We start from the raw sequence: 21,151 nt of genomic DNA, 5'->3' as shown, positions 1-21,151 counted from the left end.
TCCCATCCTACCTACAATGCTTGTTATCCCAGTTTTGCTCATAGGCAGGCATGCTGGTTCCTACTTTGCTCATGTCTACCTAACTGGCTGCCATATCCTTACCATTATTTTATCCAAAGGAAACTTTGGCATCAATCTCTTTCCTGTCCTAAGTTCGCAATCGCTTGTATTTCTTTTATAAATTGCTTGTTTTATTCCTTGTCACGTTTTAAAAATTGGGTTGTGTCTTTTTTTTTTTTTAATTCCTCTTAGGCATTCTGTATATTGGATACTAACCCATTGATTGGGCTTGTCTCTTAACTTTGTTTATGTTTGCTTTTTGTGTTTATTAAAAAAAAAAAAAGTGTCACCCAAGCTGGTGTAGCTCAGTGGATTGAGTGCTGGCCTGCGAACGAAAGGCTCACTGGTTTGATTCCCAGTCTGGGCACATGCCTGGGTTGCGGGCCAGGTCCCCAGTGGGGGGTGCGCAAGAGGCGATCACGCATTGATGTTTCTCTCTCTCCCTTCCTCTCTCTAAAAAATAAATCAATCTTTTTAAAAAAGTGTCCCCTAGTTACAAGATTATAATTATTCTTCCATATTTCCTTCTGATATTTTTATAGTTTTTTTACATTAACTTTTTAAATATCTAAGTTTTTAAGCTACCTGGAGTTCATTTTATAAAATAGAGTTCTGACTGAACTTTTGCCCTGTATTGACAGCCAGCTGTTCTAACACAGTTTAGTCCATCTTCTCCCCACTGGTGTCGAAATAAAGCTAATTAATTGACTTCATAGGTGCTTTTGAACTGCATTCTTTCTTCCATCTATTTTTTTATTGCTAGTCTATTTTAATTAACTGACTTTATACATTAATTTGGAGAAATTGATACCTTTATAATAAATATTTTCCTTCCCATTCAATGAACGTGACATACAGTGTTCTGTAGAAGTAGTGCCCGCTTGAGTGTGCCCGGCAGGCAGGGTAAGAATATGGGTGTAATAATTTATAGTTTTAATTTGAACATTTCACCTAAAGTGTTATATGGTGTACTTGAGTGTGATATTGTTATGTTACAGAATTACATGCTTGTGATTTTGTAATAAAAGATTTTGTAATGAAAAGGGGCTGTTATTTGTGCCAGACCCTGTATATTTATTCAGCTTTTATTATCAGATTTTTATAGAGTTCTTCCTTTAAGATCTTACATAGTTTTGTTAGTTTTATTTGTGTATGCTTTATATTTTACAATGTTATTACAAATGGGCTTTTCTTTTTGTTACATTTTCTAATCATTAGTTTACTCAGCAAATATTTGTTGGACACTGTATACGTGCTTGGTATTGTTAGAGATACTGAGAGTATAAAAGTGGACAAAACACAAAGTCTTGCCTTAATGGAGCTTAAAATTTAGTAAAGGGAGGTTGGCACAAAACAGATGGCAAAAAGTAGATACATAATATGTCTGATGTAGCAAGTGCTATGGACAAAAACGAAGGATAGGGAACAGAAAGAAGGGAACTGGGCATGGTTTATATTTTACATAGAGTGGTTAAAGAAGACTTTATTGTTAAGGTTAATTTGAGCAGACTTAAAAAAATGATAGAGCAAGGAAAGACCATTACAGGCAAAGGAATGCAAAAATGAAGGTGGCAGTGTGCTTGATGTGTTGTAGAAACAGTGAATAGGTAGGTCACGATGGCCAGATCATTTGAGGTTGGGTAACTGGTAGGAACTCCACAGAGAGTTATGAGTGAGGATGGGAAGGTAGGTTGATTGGAGACTAGAGCAGACCATGAATGGCCTTGTTGGACATGTTAAGCTCTGGATTTTGTTCTGACCAAGGGAAGCCATAGGGATTTTTGAGCAGAAGAACGTGTATAATTCATGTTTTGAAATCACTCTTGCTTTGTCGAGATGAGAGTATAACTGGTATTCAGAACTCTTGTAGTAATCCAAGAAAGTAATAGTGGTTTCCTGTATGAAGTTAATTGTGGTGGAGGTATTAGAAGTAATTAGATTCTGGATATATTTTGAACATAGATCTGGTAGGATTTGCCTTCATTGGAAAGCTATAAAGTTTGTGTTGGTTTTTTTGTATTAATTTGTATTACTCAGTTTGGGTACTCTCAGCTGCAAGTAACAGAAAAGCTTTTTCCTTGACTTAAACAATAAAGTGTCCATTATCATACATTATGAGGAGTACAAAGCAAAGCATTTTTCCAGAATTAAGAACTATGATTTAAGAGAGGTATATTTTCAAAGGGTTACATGGAAAGCTGATAAATCACCTGGGCCCATGAATTTGCATCTAAGAAATATAAGGAAGCTTAAGTGAGCACCACACTTTTGGGTAACACTGACTTGGAGCATAATAAATAGAAGGACTTGGTGTTTAGTGTTTGAAGCACAACTGTGGAGCCAGGCTGCCTTTTAGTGTATGGGACAATGCTCCAACCAACCAACCCACACCAACCAGGGCTTATTCCTTTTTATGTCTGAACAATCCATTGTATAGATATACCATATTTTGCTTATCCATTTATTGTTAACAGATATTTGAGTGATTTCCATCTTTTGGCTGTTGTAAACAGTGCTATGAATATCCTTACCTGAGTATGTATTTGAAACGTGTTTTCAGTTCTTTTTTCTTTTTTCAAGATTTTGTTTGTTTATTTTTAGAGAGAGGGGGAGGTAGAAAGAAAGGGAGAGAAACATCAATGTGTGGTTGCCTCTCCTGTGCCCCCTGCTGGGAACCCTGCTGCAATCCAGGCATGTGCCCTGATTGGGAATCGAACCAGCGACCTCTTCGGTTTTGCAGGCTGGTGCTCAATCCACTGAGCCACACCAGCCAGGGCTCTTTCAGTTCTTTTTCTTTTTTTTTTTTAAACTCTTAGTTTATTCATCCTCTTTCGAAAAATCTGCACAATCACCACAGATAAAATCACTGAAGAACCTTCACTCTTTTTTTTTTTTTTTTGCCAGCACCAACATTGGCCTTTGCAGTCCTCCTGACTTCATTCTACAATTGCTCGAGGTCGTCTCCTCATATTGGCCATGTGTCACAAGGCTATGTTTGGGTTCATTTTTCTTTGCATATCATAAATCATGCCAGTTGTCTTGCCCCCACCAAAGTGGGTTCTGAATCCAAGTACAAAGATGACATTTGGTCGGGTCTTTCACATTTTGGCTAGTTTTTCCTGAACTTCTGTCTTAGGTGTACGTACTGTTGTCTTCCCAGGGTGAAGGACGTCAGTGACCATTTGTTTCTGCTGAAGTAGTCTGTCGGTCATAACCTTGCTGATCTGGATGGTTACTGTGTCCTTCATGATGGCGGCCGATCTTCAAGCAGCCAGGGAAGGGTCAGTTCTTTGGGGTATGTTTAGGAGTGGAATTGCTGGGTCATGTAGTAATTTTACGTTTAACATTTTGAGGAACTGCCAAACTGTTTCCCATCTCAGCTGAACTTTTTTACATTCTACCAGCTATGTACAGTGGTTCAAATTTCTCCATATCCCCGCCAACAGTTGCTGTTTTCCTTTTTTTTTTTTTTTTAATTATAGCATCCTAGTGGGTGTGAGGTGGTATCTCATTGTGGTTTTGGCTTGTATTTCCTTAATGACTAATGATGTTGAGCATCTTATGTGCTTTTTGACCATTTGTATATTTTGTTTGGAGAAATGTCTATTCAAATTCTTTGCACATGTTTAAACTAGGTTATTTGTACTTTTATTGTTGAGTCATAAAAGTTCTTTATTTTGGATACTAGATCCTTCTATATGTTATTTGCAAATTATTTCTTTGCATGCATTGTAATTTTTTGTTGAAAACTGGGCATTTTGAATATTAAAATGTGGTAAATTTAGAAATTGTAGTCTCTTCCCTCTTGGGTTTGTTAATGCTGCTTATTATAGTATTATTGTTTATTTAGTGTCTTTTTGAAATAATACTGAAAAGTGTGTATTCTATATCTTGTGTGGCCACCAAAACCTTTGTTCCATTAGCTTAGTAGTTGGGTAATGATTATACAGAGATTTCCTTAAATACCAACAACCAAAAATTCTCTTTATGGAGGGTTTTTTGGTACATTTTAGGGTGTATGCCTTCAGTGCTCAGCCAGTTTACAATGATGCCTAACTTGACCTTCACTTCCTGCTTCTGCAGAGCTTCAAGATCAGCCAGAATTGACAGGTCAGGGCCTTCTCAGGTCTTTCCTGGACATGTGCACAACCCTGGGCACGCGTGTGACCTACTGTTTTCCCTAGGAATATTTTGGAGCTTTCGTTGCCCTGTGGGCATCTCATTCTCTGGCCCTTTCCTCCCAAGCCCTTTGGTCAGTCCATAGTTTGCTCCAACTGTTACCTATCATCACTCAGGCATCAGTGACTAAATATTTGCTTATAAATGTGCTGGACAAAGTGGGGTAGTTTCTGTAGCACTAAGCCCCTTTTGAGTTGGGCAAAATAAAGACAAGCCATTTGTGTTGGTCTTCCAGGGAGCAACCAGTCCGGTGAAGACAGATACAGGATACTTACGATACTATATTTTGAAAAAGAGATTTGTTTTGGTTCCTCAGTTACCAGCAACGCAAGCTGTTATTTTCAAAGCTATTGCTGATTTGGGGATTATGGTAAATTGAAATGGCACAAGCTTTGTTCTTAATGAGATTCAACCTTTTTTCTTGAGTATGCACTCCTAGGGTTGTTGAAAACCTTTGGTTAATTCCCAAAGTTCAAAAAAAAATTGTTTTGGCAGTTTTTTGGTTACTAACTTTTATGGAGAGGTGAGATTTTAAAATTCCTTATTCTGCCATTTTCATTGATGTTGTCTGTAAGTATACTTTTGATCTATGTCTTTTGAAAGACCCAATTCTGTCTGGCTCCCTGGTTTTGAAATACTCTAATTATACTAAAATGTACTTTTTCATTTTCTAATTTTTATTCTGTAGAAGAGTGACCATAACCAGTAGTTTGGCTATGTCTTCTAATCATTTTTATGTGCTACTTATTTTTAACCACTAAAGTTACTGATGATGACATATTAATACAGTGAATTCAAATAGTTATTGCCTTTGTTCAGTATTATAGAAAAGTAACGAGATAATCAGCTTAGAGTCTATCCATTTCATTTGTGTAAACTGAATTGTTTCCAGTTTCAGGTTTATAAGGTGTATAATTAGCTTCTAAAAATCCTAAAGAATACAGACAAAAAAACCCCAGAAACAGTGGTAATGACCCAACATATTGTACAGGAAATTTGACAATGATAAACAAAATATCAGTTATTAGTTTTAATGTGGCAATATTAATATGTGGGTGCTATGACTTTAGAATGAGTATAATCTGAAATAGCAAGAAAACATGAAATCATCTTTACTTTTAAAGAAACATTTAACCATTCAGTCAATCCGAAACACATTTATGTTGTGGCTTGTGTGTAAGGTACTGTTGTTAATCTGCCTTCTAAAAGCTCACAGCCTAGTAGGTTAGAAGGCTGTGTTAACACAGTAAGAAAAATTTAAGCTCTGTAATAGAACCATAACCAATGTGCTGTGGATTATAGGAAAGTAAGTGAACATAGCTATTTAGAGAATATTAGGATTTCTGAAGAAGTCTGAAGTAAAGCATCCCTTACCCTTGCTGAAGTTCTGAACAAATAGAGAAAACAGGAGTGACGTGGGGGCCAAAATAACACTCTTAATACTAACAAATACCAGGTTGGAGGACATAGCTGTATGAGCCTTTTAACTGAAGTCCTTTACCCACCTAATTCCAAGAATTGCTGTACGGATTAATAAACTCACTCTATGCAGGGGAGAGTCCGGCCCTAAAGAAGTAGGGTATGCTTGCTCCACAGCTGGAAAAGGTAGAAACACAGAGATGGGCCAAGTTTGCTCTTCATCTAGGATTAACTAGCCAGGTAAGTTCAGATAAGTCACTCTGTCTCTATCAGTGAAAAGGGACAGAGAAGCCTTGAGTGTGTTTAGAGAAAATTCCTCTTAAAAACCTGAAGTGGGGGAGAACCAAGATGGCGGCGTAGGTAGACACACTGCGCCTCCTCGCACAACCAGAACTGACAGAGAATCGAACAGCAAGGGGGACCAACACCAAGAAAATAGAAAATAACCATTCATCCAGACTGGTAGGAGGGGCGGAGACGGGCACCGGGGTGGAGAGGACTCGCGCGGCTGTGGCGGGACTGAGACTGGCAGAGTGTGGGACAAATGGCGCAGGCAGTCCGAGCACTAGCAGACCCTGCGGCCCCTCATCTGCGCAGATAAACCGAGAGGGCCGGACTCAGAGTGGCGGAGAGTGGGGCAGGCAGAGCAGCGGGTAGCACCCCGCGCGGCACCAAATTCGCCCACAGATAAACCTGACGAACGGCGGGCAACAAAGCAGACTGTGCAACCCAGGGCTCCAGCTCCGGGAAATAAAGCCTCAAACCTCTGATTGAAAGCGCCCCTGGGGGTTGGGGCGGCAGCAGGAGAGACTCCCAGCCTCACAGAAGAGGTTGTTGGAGAGACCCACAAGGGCCTAGAGTGTGCACAGGCCCACTTACTCGGGAACCAGCACCAGAGGGGCCCAGTTTGATTGTGGGTATCGGAGTGAAAGATTGAAATCCGGAGGAGAGTGAGGCGGGCGCCATTGCTCCCACTTGGCCCCGCCCCCACGTACAGCGTTACAGTGCATCGACCAGCATTACCCCGCCCCGGTGAACACCTAAGGCTCCGCCCCTTAAAGTAACAGACGCGCCAAGACAAAAAAAAAAAAAAAATGGCCCAAATGACAGAACACTTCAAAGCTCCAGAAAAAATACAACTAAGCGACAAAGAGATAGCCAACCTATCGGATGCACAGTTCAAAGCACTGGTTATCAATATGCTCACAGACTTGGTTGAATCTATTCGAAAAACAGATGAAAAAATGAAGCCTATGCTAAGAGAAACGAAGGAAAATGTACAGGGAACCAATAGTGATGAGAAGGAAACTGGGACTCAAATCAATGGTGTGGACCAGAAGGAAGAAACAAACATCCAAGCAGAAAAGAATGAAGAAACAAGAACTTGGAAAAATGAGGAGAGGCTTAGGAACCTCCCGGACGCCTTGAAACGTTCCCACATCCGAATTATAGGGGTGCCAGAAGGAGAAGAGGAAGAACAAAAAATTGAAAACTTATTTGAACAAATAATGAAGGAGAACTTCCCTAATCTGGCAAAGGAAATAGACTTCCGGGAAGTCCAGGAAGCTCAGAGAGTCCCAAAGAAGCTGGACCCAAGGAGGAACACACCAAGGCACATCATAATTACATTACCCAAGATTAAACGCAAGGACCTACATCCAAGATTACTGTATCCAGCAAAGCTATCATTTAGAATGGAAGGGAAGATAAAGTGCTTCTCAGATAAGGTCAAGTTAAAGAAGCTCATCATCACCAAGCACTTATTATATGAAATGTTAAAGGGAGTTACCTAAGAAAAAGAAGATCAAAAATTGGAACAGTAAAAATGACAGCAAACTCACAGTTATTAATGGCCACACATAAAACAAAAATGAGAGCAAACTAGGCAAACAACTAGAACATGAGGGTTGTCATTAAGGGAGTGGGAGGGGGAGAGAGGGGGAAAGGTACAGAGAATAAGTAGCATAGATGATAGGTGGAAAATAGACAAGGGGAGGGTAAAAATAGTGTAGGAAATGTAGAAGCCAAAGAACTTATAAGTATGATCTATGGACATGAACTATAGGGGGGGAATGTGGGAGGGACGGGGGTGGGCAGGATGGAGTGGAGTGGGGGGGGAAATGGGACAACTGTAATAGCATAATCAATAAATATATTTAAAAAAAAAAAAAAAAAACCTGAAGTGGGAAAGAGGCGTTTCTCCTGTAACAGAGGATCAGTGAAACTTTCATGGAGAATATGAAACTGGAGCAGAGCATTAAAAATGGAAAGATTTCCAGGTAGAAGATAAAAAGCCACAGAGTGAGAAAGTATAGGCTCTGTTTGAAAAACAAGTAGTTTAAATTAACCCAGCCATTTGAGTTCTTGTGTTACCCTTAGGGAGTTAATTATCAAACGTAAACATTTAGTGCTTGAATAGCAGTGGCTCATTTTCAAGGTTGTTTGAATTAAAAGATTACAAACATCTTAAAACCTTTCTGGTTTTAAGACAACAAAGTAAAATTGTTTCCAGGCTCTTTTGAAAATACATAAAACAAATATAAACTCCATCTTTGAAACTGTGACACATCTGTAATTGTACTTCAATGGAAAGAGGGAAAGCAGAAAGATTATGTGACCTAGCATGGGAGAGGAAGGTCAAACGCAAGTGTGCCTGTAAAGGAAAGAATGGACAGAGCATGGATGTGCCACGTACCACAGATGGAGACTGAGAATGGGAGGGAGACTGTCTGAAAGTCTGCAATGGGAGATAGACACCTTTTAGCCCCCTGTAGTCCCCCCAGTACTCACCCTCTTCACCCTGAGTAGTTGGGCTGCTGCCATCAGCCTTGTAGAGGTCAGGAGATAATTCTTTGGAGGAATGAATTTGAGAAGTTCAGGACCTAGGACCCCAAGCCCAGAGGATGATGGGGCTGAGATGTCACACTGAATAGTGGAACCACCCAGTTTCCTTCTCTTACCTGGTTCCAGAATTCCATCAGCCAGGTAGGAAATTAGAGAATTGTCCTCCTTGTAAGAGAATCATCCTCCTCGTAAGAGAATGGTCCCAGAGAAAAGACAACTGAATTTTTCAATTCTGCATATATATCAACAGGCTCATGCCTACCAATGTTGATTTTTTAAAAAACATCTGTAAACATGTTTATGTTCATTTTTTATGACTGATGGCAGACAACCTCATAAAGTCATTCATGCCCAGGTTTTTTTTATAGAACTCTGTCATAAAAGTACATTCTAGGAAATCTACAAAACCCTTGGATTAGTAAAATTTAGGGGCGGGGAAGAGAGGGCTAATTAATAAAAGGTAGCCAATAGTGTTTTTAAGAATATATGGTATACCACTGATATTTTAAAATAAAATATAGATTAATTTACACCAAATTTGAAGGCTATAATTCCAACATTTAAAAGTGTAGTACATGTAAATTTATGAAAAATCTCATTGTCTTGATTTTTTTCATTTGGGATCACTACTGATCGGGCAGGATAGGATCAAGCATACTGCCACAGAAAGAGTTAACAGACCTGTGTTCTCCATTAAATCTAATTTGTTTATACGCCCAATAACGACACTGGACTGCTTTTTCCTTGGTCTGCACCGTTTTTAATTTTTTAATTTTTTTTTGTTTAAGAAAACCTATTTTAGCACATTCTATAATCCTTATGTTAATAAGGATTATTATTTTACATTTTTAAATTTCTATTGGTTCCCTTTTTGATTTTTCTCTTTTTGTTTCCAGCTCTATCAAGATAATATTGTAGTCACATGAGTTGTGCAAGTTCAAGATGTCCAACGTGATGAACAGTCACTGTGCTGTACTTTATAGATCTGCAGGACTCACTCATCTGTCCGGAAGTTTGCACCCTTTGATCGCCTTCCCTCATCTCCCCCACTCCGCAGACCCTGTCCTCAGTTCCAAGCCATAAAAGTGAAATGACATCTTGTAACTTAAAAGAAGTCCCTTTCAACCACACCTGAGTTTATATAAATAAGGTGACTTTTGGAAAGCCCGTAGGTAACTTTAAGATGAGACTGGTTGCCAGGGCAACCAACAAGGACTAGAGGGTTGGACTTTTCAGTCCCTCTCCTCATTCCTCTCCCCCTTTACAGTTTTAGAGGAGAGGGGCTGGGAGTTGAACAATAACCAGTGGCCAGTGATTTAATCAATCATACCTATGTAATGAAGCCTCCATAAAAACCCAAAAGGACATTTGTGTAGATGGCATCCATGTGCTAGGAGGATAACACTCCCCAGTTCTTACGGGGACACAAGCTCTTGTGCTCATGACCCTTCTGGACCTTACCCTGTGTGCCTCTTCATCTGACTGTTCGTCTTTATTCTTTATAGTAAGCTGGCAAATGCAAGTTCTCAGCTTACTAGAGCTGCTCTAGCACATTACTTGAACCTGAGGAGTGGGGTCATGGGAATCAGCAGTTTACAGCCAGTTGGTCAGAAGCACAGGTAACAGCCTGGGCCTGCAGTTGGTGACTGAAGTGGGGCAGTCTTGTTGGACCGAACCCTTACCTATGGTATCGGATTTGGTAGGATACCCAGTCAGTGTCTGCTGAGGCCTGGAGAATTGCTTGATGGTATCGGAAAACACGCATCAGAACACCACTGTGATCAGGAAAGATACGTGAGATAATCTCTTTTTTTCTGAATTTGTTGAGATTTATGTTGCGGCCTAACATGTTCTGTCCTGGAGCGTGTGTATGCTGCTGCTGCCTGGAAGTTCTGTCCATTGTTGAGAGTACGGTATTGAAATTCCCTGCTACTGCCGTATTGCTGTTCATAACTGCTTTTAGCTCTCTTAGTGTTTCTTTATATATTTAGGTGCTCCAATGTCGGGTGCATAAGTATTTACAATGGCTATATCTTCTAAATGAATTGACCCCTTTAGCATTATTTAGTGACCTTTTTGTCTCTTGGTTCCTTTGTTCTACTGGTTCTTTTAGTGGTACAAAACTTAATGTCATCTAGTTCAAGCTCCTCAATGGAAGAGTTGATTCTTACATCCCTGATTCTGGGAAGGCTGGTTCACCAGTAGTGGGGAGAGCTCACAGCTTTACAGATTTATTTAAGCCAAATCTATCTTAATATAGATTGTCTCCATTCTTCTGTGTTGGCTATCTGGAATAATGTAGAACTACTTGATTCTAAAGGACAGTTGGTCAGACAATACGTTCTTTCGTTCAAGGCTTTGAATATTCCTCTTGTTTTTACCATTTTCCCAAGACTTAATTTTAGAACCTCTCAATACCTTGGGATCCATCTTCTCCATATCTAGTCAGCTGTGATACCAGACTTGGTAACAACCACTCAGAATATGGAGTAGGGTAGTTTTGTCCCTTGGTCTGATCCTTTGCCTTTCATTAATGTAGTCTAAGATTATACTTTTTCTTTCCTTTTAAAGTGTTAAAGTTACATAACTGACTCTTGATAAACCAAAACTCCATAAGTTTTTTGTGAAACCGAGTTTCCTGTTTTGTATTTATGTAACTGGTAATTGCTTAGTTTCTGTTGAGTTCCTCTTGATACTATCCTTTCAAAATCATGTCCTTATTCTGTTATTCAAGTTATTATTTATCGTCATGAGTTTTGTGGTCTCCACACATTTAGTAAACATTATTTATGATTTTACCCAAAACATCTAAAACTCATGAGGATTTTGGTTAAATATGGAAGTTCGACTCAATATTTCTATTTCCTTTTCAAAGCACTAAAATTATAATAAAGAAATAAAAACAGGCATAAGACCATAAGGAGAGAAATTAGTGGAAGAAGAAACTATGATCTTCAGATGAGAAATTTCAACTATTTTTAGATGATAAAAAATGAATCAACAAGTGATAAGTGATTTAGCCAAGTGGAGGAAGGTACACCCGGGGTTGTCTTCAGGGACAAGCAAGTTTACCCTACAAAATTTCTCAAAAGACTCAACATTTAGTAGCAGAAAGTTTGAAAGGACAAGGATGAGGCTTGTGACTCAAAGTAGGTAATGGCTGAAAGTTTTATGTTAAGCGGTTGAATCCTATGCACACTATTTCTTCTCCGTCTAGGGAACTAGGGATTGATTTCTTTTTTTCCTCCAGGAAAGCAGAAGCTGAGGGTTTTGAATCCAGGAACATCACATGAACAAGATAGGGGTATTGAGCCGAGGAATTAAATGGTAATATACATACACACCACTGGGCTTTTGAAAGCACAATGAACTTCCATTTTGCTTTTTAATGCCGTGAATAGGAACATACAGCCAAGGATAACCAGATAGTTGAAGAAAGCCTCCAAAATGAGAAAACAAACAAAAAAGAGACACAGCAGAGAGCATGGGGTGGGGTGGAGGGCAAGAAGGGGTATTAATATCTAAGAAATGCAATGTTTCATTTTCTAAAGAACAGGATGCTGTTTTGAAAATCTTAGGTATTGTATACTTTATTTGTTTATTTAAAATAAGGGAATGCTTTTTTTACGAGTAAGTAGCATGGCTACATTAAAATACTATTGCTTTGGAAATATTTTCTGTAGCAGTAAGTTGATTTAGAATGTGTGTTTGTGAGTGAATTGTAAAATTACTGTCTGACATATGTCTTAGAAAGTTCCACATATTCTTCCAGTTTTCGGTTTCTGGCACATTGACTAGAATTTGTACATGAGGAAATCAAACCCTGCTTTCCCTTGATTTACCAATCCCTGTGGCATTTTGGAATATGAAATTCAGTTAATTGCCTACTACTCCTGAGTCAAATCCCATTAGGGCTTGCAGTATCTACCTCTTAGTTCTTTAGTGTGTATTTAGGTGGGGTGGGACTGGGGAGAGTGGAAGAGGAGAGGGAAGGACATGTAATTATATCACTACTTGGAATTTTTAATTCTTTGCTTTCACTTCAAACTTCAAAAGAAGTTTTCAGTAGGGCGTGGAAGGTTTTGTCAACGCAGGGACTTCCAAACCTGTAGAACATTAAAGAGTTTATTTCAGCCAAACTGAGGACATGCCTGGAAGCAAGATCTCAAAGTGCTCTGGAGAATGGCACTTCTGCGGTTCTTTTTATACATTTGGAATCAAAGGAGGGAAGGAATCTATTGGTGGTAGATTAAGGAGGTGAGAAAGCAAGGCAGGGAAATCCCTATGATTGAATAAAGAGTAAAATGGAGAGACATTTACACTGGTGGGTACAAGATTGGTAACAATTACTGTGAATTGGAATGGTATGCAGGCAGCAAGATCATGTGTTCCCTTGAGGGTGGTCATGCCTCCGAGGGGGGTCTGAAAACAAAGATTTCTCTGGCATTTCAGAGATGTAACCTAGATGCACAAGAACAATGGACAGAGCTTGCTTAAGACAAAGACAGAGCTTTACTAAAGAAGTTATAGGCCTAGGGTATGACTGCCCACTGGGACCTGCCCAGGGAGGTATTTATGATCAGATCACTCTGTGGGTTTACTTCAGTCACTGAACTTGTCAGGTTTATTATATAGCCCCTGTTTCATTCACAGATTCCAGGAATGAGCGGCACCCAAAATGAATTCCTGTTGTGTCCAGTAATTCCTCAAGTTCATGGAGTCCTTAAGGCCCTAGAATGTTGCTGGGTACAGTTAAAACTTAGTAGATGAAAGAGATACTCAACAGAGAACAGAATAAAAGGGTATATTTATTTTAGATTGAGAGTAATGAATTGGTAGTGGATATAGATTTTGGTTAAGTAAACAGAAGTTGGGATAAAAGAAAGCTTGGAATATTGAGTCAGATGTTAGAGGTGTCCAAAGCAGAAAGTTAGACCTGTTAAGTAATGTGTCTGTTTTCTAAATGTATCCCTTCCTTGGTGTTTTATCTAGGGATTTCTTTCTTAGGATAAATTTAGTCATAAGATGGTAATGCGCTGGCAGTAGTTTTCTTCTAAAAAGCAGTTATATTTCTGTTAGGGGCAAGATGTTAGGTGGAGGAATTGCAGACTTTTTTATTTTATGTTTATTTAGCCATACAAAAATGTTTTTCCTTTTAGATTCTGGCAAGAAATCCAACCAATCAGAAAAACATCTGGTGTTGGCTTAGCTAGGGAATGGCATAATCAGGAAAAATTACTTATAGGAAAAAAATAGCTTTAAAAAACTTCAACTTTGGATTTTCATTTTTAATAATTTTTTTGTCTTTTTAAAAAAGATTTTTTTTGGAGGGGGGGAGGGAGGGAGAGAAACATCCATGTGAGAGAGAAACACTTATCAGTTGCCTCTCCTGCACCGCCCTACAGGGGACTGAACCGGTGACCTTTCACTTCCACAGATGACGCCCAACCAACTGAGCCACATCGGTCCTGGCTGGATTTCTTTATAAAAAAAATTTATCCTCACTCTCTTACTAAAAATTGTCTCCCACCAAAAGAGTTGACTTAATGTTGGGCTATCTTTGTATGTCTTTGGTTTTATTCAAATCTGTGAAATTTAGATCATGAGTCATAAACTTTTTAAACATAGAACCTGTTTTTGTAGCTTTCGCTGTTAACAACCACTCTAAAACTTAGTGGCTTAAAACAGTTATTTAGTCTGGCAGTTCTGCTGGTCCCTGGAAAAGGTCACTCATCTGGTAGCTTGACTGGGGCTTGGCTATCTAAGATGGCCTCACAGCCTGAGACCTCGATGTCTCGCTGTCAGCTGGTAAGTCTTTTCCACGTGGTCTCATCGTTCAGAAGTTTATCCTGGGCTTTCTTACATGGTGGCAGGAATGTTTCTAGAGGGTGAAGCTTCAGTGTCTCTTAAGGCTTAGCCTTGAAAATCATACAGTGTTAGTTTCCCCACAATCTTTTGATCAGAACAAGTCACCACATTAACTCAGATACAAAGAATGGGAAAACAGACTCTACCTTTGGAAGGGAGATGCAGCAAAATTTGATTGCAAAAGGCCATTGCCACAAGGAGGTAAGATTAATTTGGGACCTTTATTATAAGGTTCTACTACGGTCTCCCCTCTGGCTCCAATGAGTTATATTCTTATCACATGCAAAATACCCCTTCCCAAAACCTCCGAAGTCTTAATTCAAAAATAAGTAGACGTAAAGACCTGTAACTTGTTATCTACAGAACATTCAAAAATGGATGAGGGTTCTCGCGCAGTTCCTCTTGATCCAGAGACCTATGAACTAAAAAGAAGTTATCTGCTCCATGTACATAACATACACTGTTGTCACAGAGCTGGAATAATGGCAATAGACATTCACCCTAGCAGGGAGGAGTAACAGGAGGCACATAGCAGTTGTTGGTCCGTATCAATTCTGAAATCTACCTGGGCACGTGTTGTCAGGGTCACCTACTCCAGGAGCAGGAAAGGAACCTTGATAGGGGCCCAGTACTGCTTCCTGGGAAAGGTTCTCATACCCTTTGTTCTCTGTGGCTCTTGTTATCACATTCTAGGCTCTTAACGCTGCTTTCTCAGAGGTCTCTCCTTTTACATTAGAAATGTCTTTTGAAGCTCAGTAGCTTTGTAAGTGGACTTTACTTCCTATAGAAAGTTGAGAGGCCTGAATCCTCATTTGATTTTGAGTGGTCTCTGTCCCTTTCTTTTTAATACAGCTGGTACAACTTTCTTTAAAATTGTAGGATTTTCTGTGAATCTGATTTGTGTTATTCCATGTCCCAAAAAGCTGCATCGTTACAACACATTTAAAGCCAGACTTCTCTCTACTTTGGTTGTGTCAGGCTACTCAGGAATAATTCCTTGAATTTTCTTAGAGGCCTTTTTTTGTAGCTGAGAGAGTTAACAGGGTATGGATCTAAAATTTTTTGAGGTCTTAAAAGGAACTTACAGCCACCCCCTTGAACTGATACTTACCATGAGGGTAGTTCTAATTTTGAGAATCTTACTGGCTTGAGAGACAGAAGATGAGGAATAGTTTTATTTTCCACTCTAGCAAGTTCTAGGCCCTCTGTATTTCATCCAGTTTTTTTGTAAACTGTACAGTTCTCTCTTTAGCGTATTTCTTACTGTACTTTATCATATATAGCTAAAAGAAGTCAGTTACCACTTTCAAAGCAACCAATATAAACACGTTCAAAGACTAAAGGAAATTGGGTTTAAATCATTAAAGGGAAGCATGAGAGTGACTCATCAAACTGAAAATGTCAATAAAGAGAGAGAAATTATAATAAAAAACTAAATGGAAATTGTGGAGTTAAAAATAGAATACCTGAAAGAAATCACTAGAGATACTCAGTAGCAATTTGGAGATCTCATAGAAAGAGAATCAGTGAGCTTGGATGTAGAAATTATCCAGTTTGAAGAAAAGAATGAAACAAAATAAATGGAACCTCAGAGATCTGTGGACAAAAATATACCAACATAAATGTAGTAAGAGCTTCAGAAGGAATCGGAGAGTCAGAAAAAATATTTGAAGACATAACAGATAAAATTTCCCCAAATTTGACAGAAAACATTTATCTGTACATCCAAAAATCTCAGTTATCTCCAAGCAAGATTAACACAAAGAGATCTACACCTGGACACATTTTTGTTGAACTGTTTAAATCCAATGCAAAGAAAAAAATCTGGAAAGCAAGACAAAAATAATTAATGATATGTAAGGGAACAACAATGTAATTAACAGCTGAATTTTCATCAGTAACAACGGAAACAGGAAAGCAGGTAGATGACATTCAAAGTAGGGAAAGAACATGAAAGGACACCCTCAAAGAATGAAAAGACAACCTAAAGAATGGGAGAAATGATGTGCAAATCATGTGTCTCCTAAGGGTCTAGTATTCAGAGTACATAAGGAACTCCTACAAGTCAGCTACAACAAAACAATCTGGTTTTTAAAAGGGCAAAGGACTCGAATAGACACTTCCTCAAAGAAGATATGCAAATGTCCAAAAACATGAAAATTTGCTCAACATCATTAGTCATTAGGGAAATGAAAATCAAAACCACAATGAAATAGCTCTTCACACCCACCAGGATGTATATAATTTAAAGTGGGGGGCAGGGAAGAAATAAGTGTTGTCAGTATTAGGTGGAGAAATTTGTAACCATGTACATTGCTGGTGGTAACGTAAAATGGTGCAGGCACTGGGGAAAATCTGGCAGTTCCTCAAAAAGTTAGACATAGAAATACCATATGACCCAGAGATTCTGCTTCTACATAGACACCAAAAGAATTTAAAAGCAAATACTCATAAAAATACTTGTACATAAATAATGCTCAAGTAATAGGAATATTCACAGTGGCCAAAAGGTAGAAACAGTCCAGGAGTCCTTTGACAGACAGTGGATAAACAACATTTGGTTTATCCATACAATGGAATATTACTCAGCCATAAAACAGAATGAACTACCGAGACATCGTACTGTATGGATGAACTTCCATAATGTTATAAAAAGTGAAGGAGGCCAGACGTAAAGGCTTACTGAATGATCCCATTTATGTGAAATATCTAAAATAGAGAAATACCCATGGTGGTAAACGGAGATTATAGAGGCTGGCTAGGTCCTGGGGATGACAGGACGTGGGGTGGTAGGTCTCAGAGCTGATTACTTCTGAGTTTGGGGTGTGCTGGGGGAATGAAAAATTTTGAAACTAGAGAGAGGTGGTAGTTGTACAGTATTGCAAACACTCTAAATGCAACTGAATTGTACACTTCAAATGGTGTATTTTATGTGAATTTTCCTTCAAAAGTAATTCAAAAAATTAAAATTTTAAAATGAATTCCATATCCAGCAGAGCTATTACTGAAAAATTTAGGCAACATGACTTGACCAGCATGGCTCAGTGGGTTGGATGTCCCCCCAAACAAAGCAAAAGGTCGCCAGTTCGATTCCCAGTCAGGGCACATGCCAGGGTTGCGGGCCAGGTCCCCCATAGGGGAGCACTCAAGAGGCAACTACACATTGGGGTTTCTCTCCCTCTCTAAAAATAAATAAATAAAATCTTTAAAAAAGAAGAAGAAGATACAACCTAGGAGAAAATACTTGCAAATCAGACAAGTAGATAAAGGGCCTGCACATATAGAGCCCTTAAATCTCAATAGTAAGAAGACAAACCAAATAAATGGGCAAATGATTTGAATACACAGTTCACCAAAGAAGTCGTTTGAATGGCTAATAAGCACACAAAAAGGTGATCAGCAGCCTCAGTAATTAGGAAAATGTAAATTGAAACTGCAGTGAGATACCATCAGACTGGCTACAATGATAAAGATAGGCAATAAACAAGTGATGGTAAAAATACGGACAAACTAGACCCCTCATATTGCTGATGGGAATGTAAAATGGTACAACCACTTTGGAAAGCAATTGAGTTTAAAATAAACATACCACCCAATACAACTCAGTAATTTTGCCCCTTAGATTCTGTTCATGAGACATGAAAACATTTCAACCAAAAGACTTGTAAACAAAATCTTAACGGTTTGCGACAGCATGGTTGGACCTAGAGGGTATTATGTTCACTGAAATAAGTAAGTCAGAGAAAGATGAATACCATGTGATTTTACTTGCATGTGTAACCTAAAGAACAAAACAAAATCGACACAGACTCACAGATACAGAAAGTGGTTGCCACAGGGAGGGGACTGGTGAAAGAGGTGAAGGGCTTAGGAAGTACAAATTGGTAGTTACAGAACAGTCACAGGGATGTAAGTGCAACATCGGGAGTATAGTCAAAAATATTGGGATAACTATGTATGCTGCCAGTCGGCTACTGGAAATATCGGGGAGATACCTTGTAAAGTGTATAATTGTCTAATAACTTCTGTGCTGTGTACCTGAAACCAATACAAAATAATATTGACAGTAAACTAATTGGAAAAAAGATAGTGATCATAGCAGCATTGTTCATAATAGTAAAAAGGTGGTAGTAATCTACTTTTGCCACATAGACTGTGAGGATGAAGACCATTCTCAGCAATCAGACTGTTGACATTCCAGAAGGTGTCGACACCCCTCTGAAGGGACATAGTTCACACAGTTACTGTGAAAGGCCTCAGAGGCACCCTGCAGAGGGACTTCAGTCACATCACTGTAGAACTCAGTCTTCTTGGGAAAAAAAAGATGAGGCTCGGGTTTGACAAATGGTGGGGAAATAAAACGGAACTGGCTGCCATTCGCACTACCTGCAGTCACATACAGAATAGGTCAAGGGTATTAGCTGGGCTTCCATTACAAGATGAGGTGTGTGTATGTATGTATGTATGTAAGTATGTAAGTATGTTCACTTCCCCATCAATATCTTTATTCAGGACAATAGTTACCTTGTTGAAATCAGAAGTTTCTTGGGCAGAAAAAAGTCCACGGGGTTCTGATGAGGTCAGGGTGATGCATGTTCAGTATCTCAGGCCCAGAAAGATGAGTTAATTCTTGAAGGAAAACAGCATTGAACTTGTATCAAATTCAGCTGCTTTGATTCAGCAAGCCACAGCGGTTAAAAACATGGATATCAGAAAGTTTTTTAGATGGTATCTATGTTTCCGAAAAAGGAACAGTTTAACAAACTGATGGATAAGATTTGAGTTGTCCAGGTATAGAAACAGGAGGGGGCCAGATGATTCTTCTAAATTACTTGTGATATTTGAAAGATGCAGTAAAAGCCATGTATCAATTCGGGGTGGTTGAAGACTAGTAATCCAAATGCCTGTCAGCTAGGAATGATTAAACAAAATGTGACATTTTGTACACTGGACTACTATTCAACAATAAAAAGGAATTAATTAGTATTGCATGCCACAACATGGATGAGCTTCAAAAACATGCAGTATAAAGGAAGCCAATTGCAAAAGGTAACGTATATTTTACATTTCCATTTTTTAAAAATGTCTAGAAAAGGGAAATCTACAGAGCTAGAAAGTGTATTACTGGTTCCTTGAGGTTGGAGATCAGCGCAGGGATTAATTGCAGGTGGGTCTAAGGGATATATTTGGGGTGGTGGAAATTCATTAAAACTGAATTGTGGTGGTTGCACAGCAGATTACTGAAGTGTACACTTAAAGCCACTTAAGTTTATTGTATATGAGTTATACCATAATGAAGCTGTTTAAAAATGCTATATGCAGGTGAAATTCCATGTTGGTGAACTTAGCAGTTATTACAACTTTAAAAAAACCTAGTTTAACACATGGAATACTACGCAGCAGAAAGAAAGAAGGAAGTCTTACGTTTTGTGGCAGAATGGATGGAACGGGAGACTCTTATGCTAAGTGAAATATGCCAGTTGGCAAAAGACAAATACCATATGACCTCACTTATAACTGGAACCTAATGAACAGAATAAAATAATGAGAAAAATAGAACCAGAGACATGGAAACATGGAACAGACTGATCGCTGTAGGAGGGGAGGAGGGAGGGAGGGTAATGGTGAAAGAAAGGGGAAGGGACTACTCAAAGAACATGTTTGAGTGACCCATAGGCATTAACAACGGAGAGGGGATTGACTGTGGCCTAGAGGGGTGGGCTAGGTGGAGGGGAGAACAAGGGGAAAAAATTGGGACAACTGTAATAAAATAAACCATAAAAATAAATACATATACATAAAATACAAAACAAATTTAATGTAGCTCATATTCCTTGAAATTAATGGGCTATAAGCTGAGTCTCCAAACTTTTGTTTCTTCATATATATTTTAAGTATTTGTTGTAATGATATTCAGCTTGTTACTGTGCTAATGTAATTTGCATCTTATTTACTGAATTTAGGGTAACAGTTTATTTGTTTATTTTTACGCTCTACTGTAGAGATACAAAGGGGAAAAAACATGGAAACCTGTTGGGAATTTACAGTCCAAAGAGTATTTCCACATCCTTATGGTATAAATGGCATTCGTTGGTTCAGTCATTTCTAGGTGCTGTGTTGCTTGCTGACTATATTGTGGTGAACTGAACAGACAGGGCCCCTTTCCTCTTGGAGCTTACAGTCTGATATCAGAGGCACTGAACTGGTGTTCTGAGCTTTGGGATGCGTCGGTGTTTCATAGGAGAAGGAACGAGCACACCTCAGGAGATTGACAAAGGCTTAATGGCGTAGATAGCCATGTCCAATGGACATTAATCTGTTTCTGTTGACAGATTAGGCAAGTTTGATTGCACAGGTACTTTAGAGAAAATAACAGGAGAAAAGCACAGAGCCGGTTTCAGGAGAAGCAAATGCTCCTTAAATTGTATTTTATTTCTCTCATGTTCTTCTCTGACAACATCCTTTTCATTTCTGGCGGATAGATTATAAAAATACGCAATGATGCATTCTCGCGTTAACATAAAACCAGATTCCCTAAGAATGTCACATTTGAACAGTCACTTCCTCTATTGTGTTTCTTCCATTGGTTATAATTTACTATGTACATGTATAATTAAAAGTTGCTGTGAATTATAAAATGTACCATTATTTTATAAACCACAGAACTTTGATTTTAATTTTAAGATGTTTCCTAAATTTAGAATTGTTAAAATGTGAAAAAAAATTTTTACTTGTGAAAAAATACATGTAACATAAACTTTGCTGTCTTTGTCATTTTTAA

General features: G+C 38.7%; 1 protein-coding gene across 7 annotated transcripts in view; it reads left to right on the top strand.

Moving 5' to 3' along the window:
* Nucleotides 1-21,151, top strand: part of FBXL20 (F-box and leucine rich repeat protein 20) — an 82,178-nt gene that overhangs the window by 11,449 nt on the left and 49,578 nt on the right. Inside the window, exon 2 of one of the 7 annotated variants that reach the window (XM_071219377.1) lies at nt 3,221-3,341. The exons of 5 other annotated variants lie outside the window; for them this stretch is intronic. The gene's annotated coding sequence lies outside the window, so the exon portion shown is untranslated. Of the gene's footprint in view, nt 1-3,220; nt 3,356-21,151 lie in introns of all 7 variants that reach the window. One more of the 7 variants, XM_053911175.1, reaches the window with a different exon arrangement.

Source organism: Desmodus rotundus, chromosome 9 (assembly GCF_022682495.2).
Source record: "Desmodus rotundus isolate HL8 chromosome 9, HLdesRot8A.1, whole genome shotgun sequence".
In the NCBI taxonomy this organism is placed as follows: Eukaryota; Metazoa; Chordata; class Mammalia; order Chiroptera; family Phyllostomidae; genus Desmodus; species Desmodus rotundus.
The sequence above is the reverse complement of the archived record's forward strand: the minus strand, read 5'-3'. Positions and strand labels throughout refer to the sequence as shown.